The 13,831-nt window shown below is 37.9% G+C and overlaps 1 protein-coding gene across 5 annotated transcripts in view; it reads left to right on the top strand.

Annotated features, from left to right (window-relative positions):
- mid2 (midline 2) overlaps positions 1–13,831 on the top strand; it is a 208,221-nt gene that overhangs the window by 112,949 nt on the left and 81,441 nt on the right. The window lies entirely within an intron of this gene.

Below are 13,831 nucleotides of genomic sequence, written 5' to 3'. Positions count from 1 at the left end.
AGTAACTCTAAATCAAGTGCATACCCAGAATTTTCACTCTCAGAATTTATTTTGCATGATATAACAGTTTTGATCAAGACAGTTCACAAAAAGACTATAAAAAGAGATAGTGGGAGTGATTCTCTGGCATGGAGAGCAAACACAGATGAAGAACTATTGGGAGGGCCCTCATTATGATAGTCGTTGAGCTTGCATTCCCCGTGGCCACTGAGCTTTCACAGGCTCTGTTTAAAAAGCGGTATTGCTGAATCAGGCTGAAAACAACAGAGGAAGGCAACAGTGAGTGCTAATTCCACTTCTAAAGCCCTAAAGCAGTGAGCTGGCACCAATCAACTTTTATCTGTATTGTTTACAAAGCATAGGAACATGCTGTATCTGTGAGCGACTGTTTTTAGAGTAGCTTCAGTAAAAACTGGTTATTTTTAATCTTTAATTATTCTCTGCAAGATTTAAACAGCTGTTTAAACAAAGATATAGTTACACAGAGGTGATCTTAAAAAAAAGCCCGTAAAATTGTGTCGGTAATGATCGCTTGTTAACCGACATATCACTTTTTTGTATAGTGATTTTATTAGATGTGGAGATAAGACACAGTGGAAATCTAAATTTCCATATTATGAAACAGAAAAAGAAAACCTCTTCCACTGACGAGAAAACATAATAATGGTAGAGTTAAGTATCATCTCACTGTTAAAGGATGTTGTATAGAAGCATGGTAATGAAAAGTAAAGCAGAAGAAAAATGTTTTGAATAAAAGGTAATTAACAGAGAGGCAACACAGATAAGCACAGCCTTGGGAGGATTGTGAAGCATAATCAATTCTAGAGTTGGAGGAGACTTACAAGCTATTGATTGCGGCTGGAGTCAGTTCACCTCAATCAGACATATAACTGTCCCAGTTTTTGATATATTAATCTGTTTCTAACAAATTAAAATAATCAGAATGCAAAGAATTATAGTCATTTGTCATTGCATTGAATGGATGGATGGATGGATGGATGGATGGATGGATGGATGGATGGATGGATGGATGGATGGATGGATGGATGGATGGATGGATGGATGAGTTACATTTATGGTCCTCATTGTTAACCTTAGTATTTTTTTTTTTCATACATTCATTTGCTCCCTTATTTTGTCTTCATCTCTGAAACTTTTATTTAACATGTTTTATTTTGCAAAGGAAATTACTTTTACTATGTCTTGGTTATTGTGAATTGTGTAGTGCAAAGATCAAATGGACACTTTACTAATGTAGAGCTCTATGGCATGTTTTTGCTTAGAAAACTGCAGATGCTTATTTGATCATCTAAACATTTTACCATTCTCCAGCAGGAAACAATCGCTGCACCAGTTTAATGGCAGTGTATCAATTTTACATTGTTTAGTGTGTAGAAAAAACTTAATCTCAATGGGTTTTTGGGGGAACAAAGCAGCTGTAATTCTGTCAGCATCTCAAGCATCCTTTTCATTTGGGTGAATATGCGCTCTTGTGTCCTACATTATTGATGCTCTAAGAACTACAAATGTCACCTTCAGTTTTGTCTACTAAACCCTTGCTCAGCACCTCTCACAGCATAGGGCTTCGTTTCTCTGCTGTTAGTCCCCTTGTTCTCTCCAGGCTCTGGGAAGGGCTACTGTAAGTTGTTTGCAGTTCCCATCTTTTCCCTCCACTTCCTTGGCTGGCTGCGGTTCTTTTGAACATTGCCCAGCCTTTGCCTTTGAACTTCTTTGACTTTGAATCTACCCCAAATTTAGGAGGAGAACTACCCAATTCAAAGTTCCAGTTAACTCACCAGTGGCATTTGTAGCTATTTTTGAAGTTTATAACCACTACCAGTTGCAAGTGTTTTCTTCTTGCTCTACTTTCATTACAGACAGAACTTGAAACCTCCAAATGACGTAATTTATTTATAAATCCAGCCTTCCTGTTTCCTCCTTAAAGCGTTGCTCTCCAGCTGCCTGAAGGAGAGACATGTCTTGAGATCCTTTGATAGAAAACATGATTTCCTTATAAATACCTCCTTATATATTCAGGGCGATATTGCTGCAGATTATCTGATTCCAATTTTTACCTGGTTTATTCATATATCGCTTGGAAGATTTAATGATTTTTATGTCCGTGTTTGACTCTTGGCTTACTATTTTAATCTTTGATCACCTTTTAAATCAACCCCTCTGTTTGTGGAATCTCCTTACAGCCACACTGTCACTATGATTTGAGTCTCATTAAAGGAAAAGTTAAGCTCCCCTTAGGCAGAAAATGGATGTTTCAGGAGTGAAAATGTCAACAAGTGCTAAATGTGGCTCACACTGTAAGGAGGTGAGTTTTTTCTATACTCAGCTGCTAAGCAGAGCTCTTTTTAGACAGGCAGAAAAATTGGTCTCAGATGTTTGGGAGACCTCTGTCTTAGTGTTATACTTTGAAATGCTAAAATCGAAGATGCTTCAAGGAGCTTCTCTAAAGATTGTTTGGCTGTTTTTAGAAAATCAGGTTAATTAAAGTCCCTACCAGTCAAGGCACGGAGTAAAATTGAATATCTCATCACACATTCTTTGCAAGCGCCTGATTTGAGCTCATTAAAATGTAATTAAGAGCAATTTTGGGGCTGCCTAACTATTCCTTTTGGAGGCATGCTATAGGAAACCAAGAAAAGTGTATGTGCTACTTGTATAAGTTTGATATACTGGCTTGTATCTGTGCACAAATCTTCATAATTGAAAAATTCAGTACATCAGGTTAAAGAATTAGTATGTCCTTGGTTTGATTTGATTTTCATTCTCCCGTCTCCCTATTTTTTTATTCATTTCTTTATCTCTATATAACGGCATTTTAAACCTTACATAAACACAAAAGTATTCATAACCGTTGGACTTTTGTTTGCTTTATACTAGTTTAGCCATAACTATTTTGGTGGTATTTCGAATTGGAACAGGAAGGACATGTGCTTTTAAATGTATTCTACAAACAAATAAGGGAAAAAATTCACAAAATCTTACCTTTTCTCTGTCTTTAGCTTAACTTGATACTTTGTAGAACCACATTTTGCTGACCTAAACTTGGAAATAAATTGTTATCCAAGTTTTGCCATATCAGTCCTACTCATGCTATTGACTGCAGAATAGACCAATCTCAATCTCCATTAGATTGGAGAGATTTGATTTAAACCAATCTGCTATAGACCTTTGTGTGTATTTCTGAGTTGTTTTCCTGCTAAATGTAGAAATTTTGCCCCAGTTTTGAATCCCTGCTGAATAAAAAAGCATCCCCAAAGCATGATGCTGCCATCATTATGTTTCACCACGTGGATCGTGGATTTTAAGCAACTGAGTTCTTGTTGACACTTTAGCATTAAGTGAAGGAAACCAATTATAGCTGTCATGACAATGTATTATAACTCCTCTGCAGCTTCACTTAAAATCTGTCATTTTTGTGCAGCTTCTCAGATTGATGCTGTTTTCGGTCAATTGTTCATGTTAGATGAGTGGACCTGGAATGGTAGATTGAGGAGCTCTCTGTGAGATGTTCATAGTGTAGCTTGTGATAGTTTATGACTCGTTTCTTTTAAACATGGCCCAACCTAGGGCTTTGAACTTCTCTGAATTTGAATCTAGCCCAAATATGCACCCCACATCATGGCCAACCTGCGCTTGATGCTCCATAAACAGAACATTTATTGAGTATCCATGCAAATTTAAATTGAAACTACATCTGAAGAAAATAAACTGCAGAAATAATAAAGACTTTAGAACATTGTCTGCTCCTCATCGGTCTTCATCTACTTTTTATTTACAAATGTTTTCTACATCATTCAACTATTAGCTATTATTATAGATGAGATTCCGAATTGTTGATTTCTAATTGGATCACCCCTCTTCCTGGATTTTATGTCCAGACAGTAAAGTGCAGAAATGCTTTAGTGTTTTATCTGCTGGAAACTCTTATTTATTTCCTTCCCCTATGTTCATGGTTTTATGTATCCATTAAAAAATCTAGGAAGAAGCTGAAGAGTTTTACTTTTGATTTATATTTATGAAAATGCTTACGTTTAGAGAGGAGCATTGCATAAATTCCAGAGTTTTACGGAAGTTTAATCTCTCTGGTGACAAGTTAAAATGGCACCAGCATTGTGAATGCATATGGGAGAAGAGGAAAAGCATCATAGGAATCTTGTTCACTTTATTTATTTATTTTTTTAGCTAAGATAAGGCAAAATGCTGGACCCTTCATTCTCAGGGTAGATCTGAGCTACCGCCATTTGTGGAAAACTCACTCAAAACTGTATTTATGCTCTTCTTATTCTATCAGTGATTAGACCCCAAATTGACAAAAGCCCTGTACTAGAAACAAACTTAAGTTTGTTTGAAGTAATAGCAAAGAAAGTGCATCAAAACAAATGCAATACCTGATATAGCCCGGTTGCATCAATGTAGTCTGTGTCAAGAAATAAAAATATCCACCCTGTAGTTGGTCTGTGACTGTCAAAAACCCACATTATGACGGCTCAGTGTCTCACTGCCTGGTAGATTTATTTATTGATGAAGGCTGGGTCACACCTCTTGCATTCAACTCTGCAACCACCAATGCATTTTTTTCCCCCCACTCATACTACACAGAGAATGACCAGGTGTCCTTGTTTCTGTGGGACTGTGTCTCATTTGTTATTTCTAACCTGGTTTCCCACATACTTAGACAATGTCCCACATTTTTGTGGGTCAATTTTTTGTAAAATAAAAATAATCATTCAACACCTGTTTATTAGCTCCACCAAGGGGGTCGTGTTTTTAGTCAAGTTTGTGTTTGTTTTTCTGTTTGTGTATGTGATAACTTAAAAAGTTATGTACAGATTTTAATGACATTTTTACCAAAGATCCAAGGAACAATTCATTACATTTTGGTGATGATCCACATTAGGATTCTGTAACATTATTTGGTGTAACAAGCAGTTCCCCCCTAAACTAGAGGGTGGCATCAATGACAGCTTCAGCATTAGATTAAAAAAAATCCAGACGTATTATACCGAAGACAAAAAAAACAGGAAAGGTGAGCCATTCCTTGCTCTAAGTCTCAATCTGCTGATCAAACAAGAAAAGCAGAGTTAATGAAGAAGGTGAGAGCAGGACAAACACCAGAGGCTGTAGACAGGTGCTGTGCCTTATTTATAAACTCATGAAATGGTTTTATGGAAATTGTTACCAAAGGTGCACCTTTGTTAACAATTTCCTCATGCAAAGGAACACTTCATTTCAATTTGGTCATGATCCAGATCATGTGCGTGTTTTAGCTGTAGGTGTAAATCACAATATGGGGCAAAATTTGCTGCTTGGTAGCGGTCTGCAATCTCTGAGTATTTTTCTAGTCTTAAATGTGAAGATAGTCGAGCTGAAATCATTGTCATAGAGCCACACAAGCTGTCAATCAATATTAACTTCCTAATATAGCTTCTAGATCTGTACACTCTAGATTGTCATAGATTTCTCATGCTTGCTGCTTGTTATTGCTCTGACTCACAAACCTTAAGGAGCTGTAAGGTGGGTCCCTGTTACATCACTATTTCCTAATGGACTGACATGGTTTAGAAGTTTGTAATACTGTATGTCAGAGCTGTCATTCTGTGTGACAAATGAACCTTATAGGTTAAGATCCTCAGCTGTCCCACTGTAAAAGAGAAGCACTTTGCATGTCACTGTAAGGTTCTGACAGATCTCCAAGTGTTGTCACCAGTCACATGTCATGCAACTAATAAATGTAAAGAATATTCAGAGCTCCTAAAGTGATCCTCGGATTAATTTTATGTTCAGAAGGAAACAAGTCCCAGCCTATAATCAGCAAACCCCACCCTTCCCCATCTTCTCCATTGCTTCAATTACTTTATTGCCACAAGTCATGCTTCTATTTTTTTATTCCGCTGTTTTCTCTATTCACCCCCACCCCAACCCCCTAACCACTCGTACTTTATCCTCTCCACCCTCTCTCCTAAGCTCCTTGAGGCTCCGTCTAACTTTTTTAGTGCTGTGGCTGCTTCATGTCTGCTCCTGCTGCTGACTCCACTGCTGCTGTATTTACACTCGTTCTGCTTTGCTAAATCCTGAGGCGAGCTTATGCAGATCTACACGGGGAGAAGCATGCATGCAGTCATATGCACCTTTATTACTTTAAGACCTGCAAGCAAACCGGCAGTTTTATGGTGTTTTAAAGCTGAGCAAACCTGATATGACACCAGAAGCTGAATAATTATATGTATCATTTCCTCTTTGCTGCCCATTAAACTAATTGATTCCATATTATATTTCCTTTATATATGTGCATTTTAAACTATATCCATCACTATAACTATGCGACTCCCACTCCTCTGCTCTTGCATACAGGTAGACAAACATCTTGCATTCCACATGCTTTATGCCACTTTGTGTTTGTCACACCTCCCTTTGCCTCATTTGGCCCCCAGCCAGTCCGTCGTGTTTTGCCTCCCCTCTCTTCTGCCCTCAGTCACCCACGAACCCACTCACGCTGCTGCAGCTTGTAGCTGTTGAAGGGAGATTTGCAGCCCTTTTGTGCGTTTGTGTGCATGAGCTTATATGATTGCATTCAAAAATGTCTGCATCTGAGTAGAGACATGTATGCGTGTATGAGTGCCTACGAGCAGATGTAGGTGTGTATATGTCTCAGAGCAGTTGATATAATTTTGATGTGAGGAATGACTACAGGCTAGGTGTATGGTGCTGTTAAAAATCAAAGCTGGATCCGTAGAACAGAGTGAAATGGAGTGTTTTCGCTCAGGCTGTCAGAATAACCAAGGATGGAGCAGAGAGCTTTTTAGTGACTGTGCACCAATTCTCTGCCTACACATGTGAGCATTGCTATATGTTTAAAGCCTTTACTGTATACATAAGTAAGCCTGGGTTCAGAGTTCCTACTCAGTCTTTAAATAATGGAATTTGTTCTCATTTCTCAGTTTTGGAAAGGAATGTAGAAAAGAAAACTGAACATTTGTCAGAAGCTCAGAACATAGGACCCAGGATTCAAGGCAAGACAGGAGCTGGGATTACTTCAAAAAGCTTTTATTAAAAAGAGGCAAATCTGCAGATCTGCAATGGCTAGGGCATCTTTGGCAGTAACCTCTGCAGGACAGAAACACAGGTTAGTGACCATGATAATCTGACCGAGAATAATTATGAACACGTGAGTCATTAACCTGGTTTAACGGTTCACTCCACATCCAGAGACGAGCTAGGATCCTTCCGATGGGCTGCCAACAAGATGCGGCAGGCGCTGCCTAGGGTGTCCCAGATGATGCAGCCTCAGAGAACATGCAGGAGTCTGAAGCCAGGTCAGGCAAACAGATAAGAACAGGAAACGGCAGGCTTTCATAAATATGGTTATTTGTGAAAGAAAGAATGCTTATTGTATCAGCAGAGTTTACTTGTGGCCTGCTTAAAAATGCTCACCAATATAGTAAATATCCAATAATAGGCTTTTTCCTATATCCTTAGTTAAATCCAGGTATTACACAATTCAATTCAATTCTGTTTACTTTTATAGCATCAATTCACAACACATGTCATTTCAAGGCACTATACATAGACAATTCAACCAGATCATTCAGTCAAATTGATTCAGGGTTTTAAGGAAAACCAGTTGATTCCATCGACTCATTGACTCTTCGGCAATCCCTCACACCAAGTATGCTTGTAGCGACAGTTGAGAGGAAAAACCCAATTGTAACCGGATAAATCCTCCAGCAGAACCAGGATCAGTGTGAGCGGCCATCTGCCGAGGCCGACAGGGGTTCAAGAGACAGAAGCATAGATGCATAGAATCCCATTTTAGCATTGTGTTGATTTATTAGATTAACACTATTTAATAATACATTGTATCAAAAAGTTGAGAATTTTTTAAGCAAATGCAGATTTAAGGTGCTAAATGTATAGAAACAAATAGGTACTGTATACACCTTTCGGGTTAATGCGTCATGCAAATATTATGGTTTACCTTAACAGAGACCCTTGAAAACATTGTATAATATTAAATTCATGTACTGCTTTCCAGGGAAGTGATGGGATGTTTTAAAAACAGTAAAACAAGACAGACATAGAGATTTAAGTAGTATTAGTGATCTATGACTTTGATGTTTAGGATTGAAAGTAATGTACAAATGCATCAATTCAGTGTATCCATTACATTCCTTTTGTAAGAGCAGCCATCAGCTTGCTTTGCCGGATCATTAATCTCTCTGCAGGCTGCTATCTTTATACTTGCACTGATTATAACGGCTGACAGGTAAAAGTGAATGATATTGCTGAGTTCCTTTCAGTGCAGGAATACCAACATCTTAATATGGATGTTCTGTTTGACACCAGTCAAAACATTTTGGCAAACTAGTCATCTGGAATATCATCCCACACTTCTCCCACCCACAGCATTCGTAATCCATATGATTTATTTAAAGTGCGTTTATAATGTAACAGCGTAAATCATTTGTCCTTATATTCCCTTGCTACATAGACTTCAGTTCTGCAGTGTAAAGATACAGCAAGTCGTGTGATTTCTGATACAGCAAGTCAGAAATCACACGCTCCTCTCTGGACTTTCGTTAATGTGTAACATTCATTCAAGTGAACTTATTAAACAGTTTTTCTATTACATAAACCTAAAATGTGATCTAGGTTGTGGTTTTATAACCAAATAGTGTCATGTCATTTGATGGTAAGGAATCAGTATCTCACCAGCAGGTGAATAGATACTTTAAATTTGTTCAAGTTGAACTTCTTATATATTTCTGAAATCCAATCCAACTTGGGCACCCTGCTGATAAGTTTTCTGCTTGACTCCATCGTGGGAGTCCCCTTTTCCAGACCTAGATTATTTGACTACTGGCCACTGGAGCAAAATTACTATTATCTATTTTCATCAAATTAAATAAAATGTTGAAAATGCTCCCTTATTTAATGTGATTTAGTAGAATTTTATGTCCAATGATTTGAAATATATTGTTCATATAGCATATTAAGGCACCAGCACACATACATTAGAAACGAGGACACAAATTAATGTTACTATATAGATGCAGTTCTAAACAGTCTAATTCAGTAATAATTATAATAAATTACAGTCAGAACTTGGTCATCTCGACTCATACATTAGTTACAAAGTGGAGTATTTGCACTAAATTAGCATCATTGCTTCTTTGCTATCAGCTCTTTTGCCACCTTCTTATTTTAAAATTACAAGGCTTAGTAGTGGTAGTCAAGCACATGAAGGCTTGACTGTATTTTAGGCTAAAGCTGTAAGAAGCTGACAGCATTGCAGGGCTCAGCTTAGCTTATGACACTTTTGACACTTAAAGAAAATCACTTTAAGTGAGGATGTGCTAAATACGACTTTAAGATTTATATAAGTACTGCTTACTGGAAAAGAAACTTGAAAGTAAGAATTGGACCTTTTAGCACTTTGTCTCTTTTATGATAATAGTATGTGCTATGCAAGAATTATTTTTTTCCATAACTGTAAAATTTAAGCATATTTTGGTAGGATTTCCTATATTAGACTTGCATGGAATCATCCCTAATTTTAAACAGATTAGAAATTATGAAGGTTTTTAGATTTATTTGACCAAGAAACAACTGAAAGGTTGCGTATGCATCTGCATTTAGCCACACTGTGTTCTTGTTCTTACAGCAACTTTCTTTGCATGCACAGCTGCAAGCACTTTGGAACATAAACCTTCTATTGCATATTTGTGGCATCCTGTACATTATTTGTGGTACTTTACAAACAGAATTTCTTTTTATTTATTTATCTATTTATTTTTTTCATCCTGTCTAGGCATTTTAAGCATACCATACAGAGACGTTGATTGCCTACACATGCCAGGGCAGTTTTGCACTACCTTAAGTAGATCTGAAAACAGAGCTCTAGATCCTGATTGCTTAACTTGATCAAGAGAAAGCTGCATCTAACATCAGAATAGAAAACGATATGAGATAGATACAATAAGCACATCTATGAGCAAGTTTTTCAACCAGGAGGTAAACACTTGTTAGTGCGGTGAGCTGTAATAAGCCTGCATTGAAGAGCAGCAAAGGTGATGGTCAAACAGAAAGCCAGTGCAGCCGAACATCTTACACAGAGGACCAGCCCCAAAGCCAAAGAGGCACAGAGTGAGACATAAGGCACCAAACACTCTAATCAAGCCATGTCATGATTTCCCACTGCACAGGCCAAGCCAGAAACACATTCCGCATGGTAGCCAACCAACTACACCCCCCACATCCCCAAAACAAATTAAAAAAAGGACCATGGGTTACAGGCTTGTTAGAAATCATGTTTGTGATGCATATCAGATCATGGAGGCATTGGAATTCAAAGGCTGTAGTAAAGAACCTTTTTATTGTGTCCTTGGTTTCCAGGCATTTTAGTTTTCCGACATTTCATATTGATGTTCGTTATTATCCTGCTGTATCTTATGAATAAGCCATCTGTAATATTAATCCGCCACATCATATTAACTTTTGGGAAAAGCAAGTAATCAATGTGGAAAACAAGTCTGGTGCAAGCTATGTCCGAACATTATTATGTAGTTTGATTTGATTACTCTTTTTTTTTTTTTTTTCTCCAGAGTCTGTTCTTTCAGCCACAGGTTTCTGGATGGTGTTTTACTTGTGCATCATGGCCAGAAAAAAACGGCATAAAGGCAATATCTGTTCTAAATCTGGAACCCCATCCTCCCACCCCCACTAATATACACCGGAGTGTTATATTATGTTTACACACATAAAGGAACCATGAGTCAGTGTGTGTTTTGGTCTGTTTGTGCCTAGTTTTGGTGCTTGGCTGCACACTTCCCTCTCCTGTACTATGCCTGCGTGAGGAAAACAGCGTGCTGTTTTGTGAGGCTGCCAGGCAGGAACATTATGTTGCTGTTGGAAGAAGCTTTGTTTAAATCAAATCACTTGTGTGTGCGATGATCAGCACGTCTTCATCTGCATCAGCGCTGAGACCTCCAGCTCCAACAGTAAATGGCACTCTGATTAGTAGGTGTACATTGCAAACAATGATCATAATTTTAATTCAATCTCTGAAGACACTTTATTGTCTAGTAGACCTTGAAAACTTGATTGGATGTTTTGTTTGGATGCTATTTCCACATTTGTCTCTTATGTTAAATTTTTTTTTTTGTTTTTTTTTTTTCTATTAAGTTATAACAGTTGTAATTGCCAATATTGTAACTCCTAGTGATTAACTAATTGGTGGAAAACGAATTTGAAAAACTTATATGATATAGATTTAAATGCCTGTTTAGTTGATCAAGATTTTATGACAAGTCATCACGGCAGAAGTTAGAAAACCTTCAGTTTAATATGTTTTTTTAATATATATTTTTGTATAAAATAGTCTTCTTCTGAGAAAAGTTTTGCTTTTAAGCTAAATTTAAACCAAAAAGGATAACATAAAAACATGGTTTTATTCACATCTGCCAATCTTAGCACTCTTAGCAATCCTTAGATAAATTTTGCTTTTATTACAGCGATTTAATCTTACTACTGGCCCCATTAATCTCAGTGGTTGTGTCTTTGACCAAGACTTACCCACTGATGGTGGTCATAAGGCCCATTAGGGCCTGTGTACAGCAGTCTTACTTCCGTTAGCATGCCCCAGAGCAGCTGTGGCTAAATTGTAGCTTGCCACCATCATTGTGTGAATGTCTGCTAATGGTTGAACGACTCGATGTAATGCAAAGTGCTCTAAAGTCCCTTGACCTGTAAATGTGCTGTGTAAATGCAGGTCAGTAATTCAATATTGATAATAATCTTGTTTTAAGAAGTAGTTGTTTATAGAGAGCAAACAACAAAAGCCCCATTTACACTACCCTCTGAAAACCGATCGGTGCCAAGCTTGGATCAGTTAACAGTACCGAGCTTGGTTCCTTACGGCCGTTTACACACCACTCTAGCACGGTTCCTTGCCTCCTAGGGACGATCAACGGTATTACTGCTATCTAGAGGTAAACAAGCAAATCAACATTCAGGAAATGTATGAAAGTCAGGCGAAGAAGGCCGCGTTTGGGGAATTTACTTGACAGAGTCGGCTTTTTGGAAGTGGATATGACAAATAGTCTAATCAAGGCTTTCAGACGCAGGAAACTATGACAGATTTTGAGGTTCATCAGATCGCTAAGCAGAATCATTACTGGAAATTATGTGGCACATTAGGGAAGCTTTTATTTTTATGAATGTCTGAAATTTTACGATTACAGAGCCTGACTGTAAGGAAATGACACGGTCTGCTGATGCGCTCTTTGTTATCATAGAACCGAGCAAGAACTGAACCGCGCCGAGCCCTACTGATGAACCAGTACCATGTGAGCACGGTTTGGTAGTGTCTGGCGCGGTCCGGTTCTGTTCTGCGTACCATTTACTCTCACAGTTATCTTGGTTACCCTGCTCAGACTGATCTCGGCATGGTTTTAAAGGGGTAGTGTAAATGGGGCTAAAGACTCTACATCAGTGGCCCCCAACATTTAGTTTAATGTCAGTCAATATTTTTATAGACTGGTCTGTAGCTGTAATACTCTCTGGTCTATATTGTAACATTAAACCTGCCTTTATAATAAAACACCACAAAACCAAAGAGCATGAAAAAACACTACTAACTACTCACAATAGCAGTGAATCAATGAGAGCCCTGGCCTTATTTTGCCATAATGAGACGGTGGGGTTTTAAAGTGGGATGTATCATGTGAGCTACGGTGTCATGGCAGACATGCATTAAATGTGAGTCAAATACAGATTTAAAGAAGATAATTTAATCATGCAACCCTGCTTTAGATTATTTGGATTATCATTAACTCATTACTTTGCTGATAAACCCAGTGATTAAATGCCTGCTTTTTATGGTTCAGACTCCCTGATACATGATCCCTGAGAATCAAAAAAGAATCACAGCATCACAGATCCCTGGCACTCTTTTCGTTTGTCATTAGGGGACTTTTTACATCTTCATTCTTTGTTTCAGACGGACTTGGAAAGCTTTTTGTAAAAACTAGTCAAGTCTAAAGTCAAAGTACTGGTAGCAATGACACTTTTAGTGTCTATAGCTTTGGATGGTTGATAGAAAAAGGCTTTATCCTATGGGAGAATTTTTGACCTCCTTTAACATTTGGCCTATGGTGTACATTGGTTTAATGGGTCTCCCTGCAGCTTACCGACCAGTGGCTACAAGAAATGGATGTCTTTGTGATATCATCTTAACACCCCAGGGAAGTTATGGGTCATACATTATTAATTACATGTTTCTTGATAGTTCAGTCAACTTAAAAAGGTAATGTATAAATAAAGAAATCTTTTGTTTGTTTTTTTTCCCCCCTTTGAATGAATATTCTGTAATTACAGTTTAAAAACAGTTTAACACAAAACCCGTAACATAAAAGTCACTTTAGGCATATTCTGAACTGTTTTGGATGATAGTACCTTGATCCACTTAGATTTTTTTTTTTTTTGCTGCTTCACTGCTGCATCTGCTTGCAAATGGAAACATGTCATCGCCCTTTGATCATGGAGTTGAACGGTCCAATGTCTCCGGCTGTTGAGGGCACTCAGCAACTCAGACTGAATGTAGGTCATATTACACATGGCTTCTTAAGTTAGTTGGAGATCAACCTTGCTTGTCTGTTTTACAGACACACAAAGTTTTTATGCTTTTTTTTTTTTCTGTACTCTTATTTCCCTGCGAGGGAGCTTATTTTCCTTTTTTATACAAGGTCATGCACTGCTGTTGAAAATGTCTGAAAGGAGTGACAGAGAAAAATGAACACACTATGGAAGCTCGGCC

Source organism: Cyprinodon variegatus, unplaced genomic scaffold (assembly GCF_000732505.1).
Source record: "Cyprinodon variegatus isolate N-32 unplaced genomic scaffold, C_variegatus-1.0 Scaffold319, whole genome shotgun sequence".
Lineage (NCBI taxonomy): Eukaryota > Metazoa > Chordata > Actinopteri > Cyprinodontiformes > Cyprinodontidae > Cyprinodon > Cyprinodon variegatus.
This window is presented reverse-complemented; position numbering and strand designations above follow the sequence as displayed.